Below are 6000 nucleotides of genomic sequence, written 5' to 3' on the forward strand. Positions count from 1 at the left end.
TCACTTTGATCTGGCCATTTAAAGTATGTAGAGTACATCAGATAAATTGTTGCACATGTGCATATAAAAAAAGAGTATTTATTATAGAATGTTTTAAAAAATTGGAAACGTTTTAATTGTCCATTACCTGCAAGGAAATATACACATTTTTGAATACTTATATAATGCAACTTTGGTAAATAAATTAGAGGTGCATGTAGCAGTAACGCTAAATGTCTGAAATTACAGAATTGTATGAAAACGCAAGTTGCCAATAATTTGTACAGTATTTTGTCATCTATACACAATTTGAAATACACAAGTCTATACTGTTTCTAAATACATACCAGTGTACCACGGAATAATATGACTCCAAGTCACTATCAAATTCTTAATATTAGTTACTTCTGAAAAGGCAGAACACAGTGTGATGCAGTGAAGTAAGGGAGTGTCAGGGTACAGTACTCTGGAAATTCAGCCATCTCTAACTTATGTTTGTTTTTAAAAACGTGAAGCAATGTGGTAAAATGTAGAAACTTCATGGAAATATAGGAGATGCATGTTTTATATACAATCTACATTTTCTGATAAATTAAAATAAATTCATCACTTTTTAAAGAAAGTATTCTACTGAGATTTCAAGTAATTATTTGACTCGGGTCAGAAGGAACATAAAATTGTGTTACTGAAAACAACTACAAAACAAGTAATTATAATTTGGGGTGATATTAGAACAATTTATTTGCATCAGTCCAGCTTCAGTTGTGAAATAGAAAAACTTCTCTACTACATTAAAAGGGAATATTTAATACTAGGAATTGGTTGCTTACAAAATTCACAGGAAGGGCTAGAGAAAGAGAGTCTAAGCTTGAGTCTAAAGTGACTCACGGACCATAATCATGAAGCTGGGTGTAATAGGCAAGGTCCTCCTGAGAAACAGAACCAAGAGGAGATACAAATATGAGTGAACCAGAAAAGAAATAAACATACTCTAGACCTAGAGACAATAACAAATGGAATACCTAAACTTTTCGTTTTTTTGAGGTAGGCCTACCTTCACAGTGGACGCGAAACAGCCGCTCTCCTCAGAACTCAGCCCGCGGTTTCCCACCGGAAGTTACACTTCCCGCTCTCAGGTTCTCGCGCTCTTTGACGGCAGAGCTCGCGGAATTGGTTACGTGAGTATGGAGAGCGAGAGGTCCCAAAATCTGCAGTCCGCAAACTGGAAAACCGAAGAACGAGCGGGAGAGCCCTTGGCTGGGGTAACTTCCGGTTGGGAATTCAGCCTGCTTGAGAACAGAGAAAAGCTGGTGTTTCAGTTCCACGACGAAGGTAGGACAGCCTCAAAAATAAAAATCAAATATCCGGGTCACTCATAATCTCACCTTGATAACCTGCGTTCTCAGTACCAGATTATAAAGTTCACCACCGCCAACTCTCCGTATCTCAAAGTAGGAGAGAAGAGAAAGGAGGAAAAAAGGAGAATGCTACTTAATTTATAATATATACAAGGATACCTAACACGGGGAGATATGTATGTGTATTAGGCTGAAAGAAATTCCTTCCGTTTCCATTTCTTGTTCTGCGTTCTCCTTGCCCTCAGCCTACGTCTCTTGGCTGGGACCTCTACGTCATGGGGTGACTCGCTCAGAATTTTTTAAAAAGCCAGTTTTTGTCTGATGAAACAGTAGAATTTATGAATTTTACTGCATATTTATTCTTGAGTACACATCTTTTTATTATTTGGGGTGATAAAATGGGAAGGTCATGTAAAGCATTTCTGCTGAACACTGAGGTATGATGGTTATCTTAAACAAACAAACAAAGCACTCGTGTGATTGAATTGCAGGCTGAACTAGCTACTTTTTACAGAATTCAGTTTTTACTCGGAAGAACAACAGACAAACAATGGTTTATTCAGTCCCAGTTATCTGGCGGGTATTTTCTTTTTAAAATGAACAAAGCCTATCACTTCAATGACAGCAACTGACAGTAATTTTTGCTACTGATAACGTTTGAGCTTTCAAATAAATATTAAAAGTTTGGAAAATTTGGAACCACCACATCTTCTAACACAATGGCTTCCCTGATGAGATTAGTTGTGAAATTAAAAAATGATTTTTTCTCATTTTATTGAAATGTATCAAATGTGGAAGTTCGTTACTTAGTGGAATATTTTCCAAAGTGGTAAAATATCCATCCAAAATGCAAGATATGCCAATAAATTTTAATATAACAGGATAAAATGGTTATTGATATGCTTTCAGCTTCATTGACTACAACTAACATTTAAGAAACTACCACTCGTTGAGTTTTGAAATAGTACTGGAGAAAAATATCTATAATTATCCAAAAATATTAAGATACTCCTCTCTTTTCCAAATGCATATTTCTGTGAGGCTAGATTTTGTTTATATACTTTAACCAATAAATCATATGGCAATAAATTAAATTCAACAGCAGATGCAAGAATCCATCCAGTGTCTCTTCTATTAAGCCAGACAATTAAGAATGTTACTTTTCTCATTTCATTTTTGCTTTGGAAAATATAATTGTTCTTCATGAAGTATATTAACATGTAATGGGTTTATTATTGTCATTTTAAATTAGCTAATACATATTTTTAATTCCTTAGTTTTAACTTTATTACAGTAAATATCAATATATATATGTAGTCCAGTATTCTCAAATACATTAATTTTATATTATTTTTCAATATAACCTAAGAAATCTATCAGTAAGGATTAAATTCAGCTATTATAATTAATAGAGAGCTGAAAACAGTGGCTAAAACAAGATATAAGTTAAATTTCTCTTTCATGAAATATTGGGGATGTAAGCAATAGAGAGTTAGTATGAAGGACCCACAGTAGTTTTAAGACTGGCTGTACCAGGTCAAGCTTATGGTATAGAACTTACTATCATTATGATCCGATATGGAGTTCCAGCTATTAATTTCTATTCCAAGCATCACCTTGAAAAAACGGGGAGAAAAACAGCAAACACTCATACCAGCTACCTTTTAAGAAAGTCAACCAAAAGCTATCACAGGTCACTTCCTCTTCAGTTTCATTGCCAGGATCTAGTTACATGGCCAGCCATAGGTGACTGCTTGGAGGCTGGAGAACGTAGAGTTCATTCTGGAAAGCCGTATGTGTACAACCTAGACATTCTGGGGATTAGTAATTTGAAAAGGATTCAAATTGCAGGTTAAAACCCTGTTCTTTCCCTAATTTACTACATAACCTTTTTCCTATTACTTAAACTTTCTGAAGCCCCTCCTCTCAGGCTCTCCTCTCAGGCTAATAATAGTACCTACCTACTGGTATTATCAGTATGATAATACTTGTAAACAGCTTGGAAAATTGTATAGCACGTTATATTCACTATTCAAGTATTGTTATACTTGAATATATGCAAGTTTTGTTATTACATACAAATAACATGTTTTAAGAATTTTAAATAGGATGGTGTTCTGGGAGTACTGCAGGATAACCGAGATGACTAAGATCCATGATATTCCTAACATATTTTCTTCTTATTGAAAAATCTGTTAAAACACATTCTAATGAATTTAGGAAAAAAAGAGAAAGAGAAAAATCTCCAGTTATGATTTGTAAGAGAAAGGACTTTGGGGAACAGACATATCCAATATAGAGTTTTTGCTGTGGACTGTAAGATGTAAAACACCTCTGTTAATTCTTGTGGATTATTTAATATAGTTTGTGTTTGTCATTTAAAATAAAGCAAACATATTCAAAACCATTCTAGCCGATGGAATGAATAGGGCATCAGCTCCTGCATCTGGGAGTTCGACCTTCTTAAACTCTTAATCTGTAACCTATGTTTGAGCTAAGAGAGGAAACATGAGGGATTTAGAGAGAGATGCCAGAGTATTGCAGGTTGAGAGCATCTGCAGATCTATCATTAAGTTTTTGTACACAGATTAGCAGGCATATAGAGCTTAAATTTGTAAGGTTAAGCATAATGAAGTGAATAAGTTACTTTTGTTAAACTTCAGTCAGAAAACAACCTTTTGGAATGAGGTCACCAACATAAGCTTCATGAACACAATTTTTTTCCAGCTTTATTGAGGTATAATTGATAAATAGAAATTGTATATATTTAAGGTGTACAATGTGATGATTTGATATATATACATTGTGAAATGATTACCACAGTCAAGTTAATCAACACATCCATCACCTCACGTAGTTATCTTTATGTGTGTGTGTGTGTGTGTGTGTGTGTGTAGAGAACATTTAAGATCTACTCTCAGTGAATTTCAAGTATACAATACAGTATTATTAACTAAAGTCACCAAGTCACCATGCTGTACGTTAGATCGCCAGAGTTTGTTCATCTTATAACTGAAAGTTTATACCATTTGACCAATAACTCCCATTTCTCCTCACCCTCAAGCCCTGGATAACCACGATTCTCCTTCTGTGAGTTCAGTTTTTTTAGGAACCAGGCTGTGGTTCTTTCTGTGTCTAGCTTATTTCACTTACCATAATGTCCTCCAGTCCATCCATGTTATTGCAAACGACAGGATTTATTAATTCTGAATAATATTGCATTGTGTGTCTGTGTGTATAATCACATCATCTTTATCAATTCATCTGTCTGATTATAGTAGTACATTATGAGTAGGATTTAGATAAAAAGAGGAAAGAAATACATCCCAGAAAATAAATATTATCAAAATCATAAGAGTAGACAATGTGTAGAATTTGTCCCCAAAGAAAATTTGAGTTGTGGAATAATTTGAAGTGGTAAGGTATACAGTTGGGCTTTCAAATCTTGTATGACAAACTAGCGAGTTACGTGTGCCAGTTACAGGCATCAGAATACTGTTACAATTATTGAATATATGAGCAAGCAAGTTGCATGGTGTAAGCCATGTTTTCAGTGTATCATTCTAAAGCAATATGAAGCAGGAAATGGAGGATTTTTTCTAAAAAGGCTATAAGGACACAGAATAACAAAGTATGATGTGGACATGATCAGAAGTTAAGGGAATATTAGTTTCAGGGTAACTGCTACTGTCAGAAAATTTTGGAGACTATCCCTCAGGAGTAACAAAGTTTTCCCTGTCGTTTCAATGTTCTAACAGTGTAGTAGAGAGAATATATCACTAGTTTTAAAACCACTCATAGGGTAAAATTCTTTCTTTCTGTATTTATTTTTTAACACAGGTTGTCAGCCTATTCCCTTGGACCACTAAATCCAGAATGGAGATAAGAAATCTGTGTTAAATCCTCAGACAATGTTGGGGGGGGGGGTTGTTGTTGTTGTGTTGTTTTGTTTTGTTTTTAACCTTAGCCATGTATGAAATTGGCCTGATTAAATCATCCTTAAGTGTTCTTGCAACTCTTAATTTTAGTAAAAATATAAAGGCACTCTAAAAAATTATCAATTGAAAAATACAGTATTTTTCAATTTATTTCCAAGCGTGAATTTGCTATCTCCTAAAGCATAAATCACTAGTATCAAAATACCAAAACATAGATCTTTGTAACTGGGCTCATGGATGTATAAATCAGTGATTAATTATGAATTTGGTTGCAATGTCATAACATAAAGTCAATTTGTACACATGTCCTAGGGGTACATCAAATCCTTTGCCAATCGGCTACGATTCATCCATAAGAAATTATGTAACTTGAAGGTTTTTCCCACACTATGTGTATTTAAATAACATATTTTGATTTGAGATTTAGCTTCTACTAAGAGAGCTAATATTATTTATTTCTTCACCTCAGAATCTGGCCTATTTATTGTTAAAAACCACCTGAAACATATTATCTATATGGTATCTTAATCTTGTCATGTTCCATACTTAAGTTATAATTAGTTTAAAAATGGACTTTAGTAAATCTGTAAAGTATTTTTATCTGACCAGCCTTGTTAATTTTGTCTATCCTTAGGTCATCTTGGAGTCTATTATAATTCATTTTTGTATAGGCTCAGTTCAACAAAGTAAATATACCGTTCATAGTTTCAAATAATTTAATATTG

Source organism: Balaenoptera acutorostrata, chromosome 6, assembly GCF_949987535.1.
Source record: "Balaenoptera acutorostrata chromosome 6, mBalAcu1.1, whole genome shotgun sequence".
NCBI classification, from domain to species: Eukaryota; Metazoa; Chordata; class Mammalia; order Artiodactyla; family Balaenopteridae; genus Balaenoptera; species Balaenoptera acutorostrata.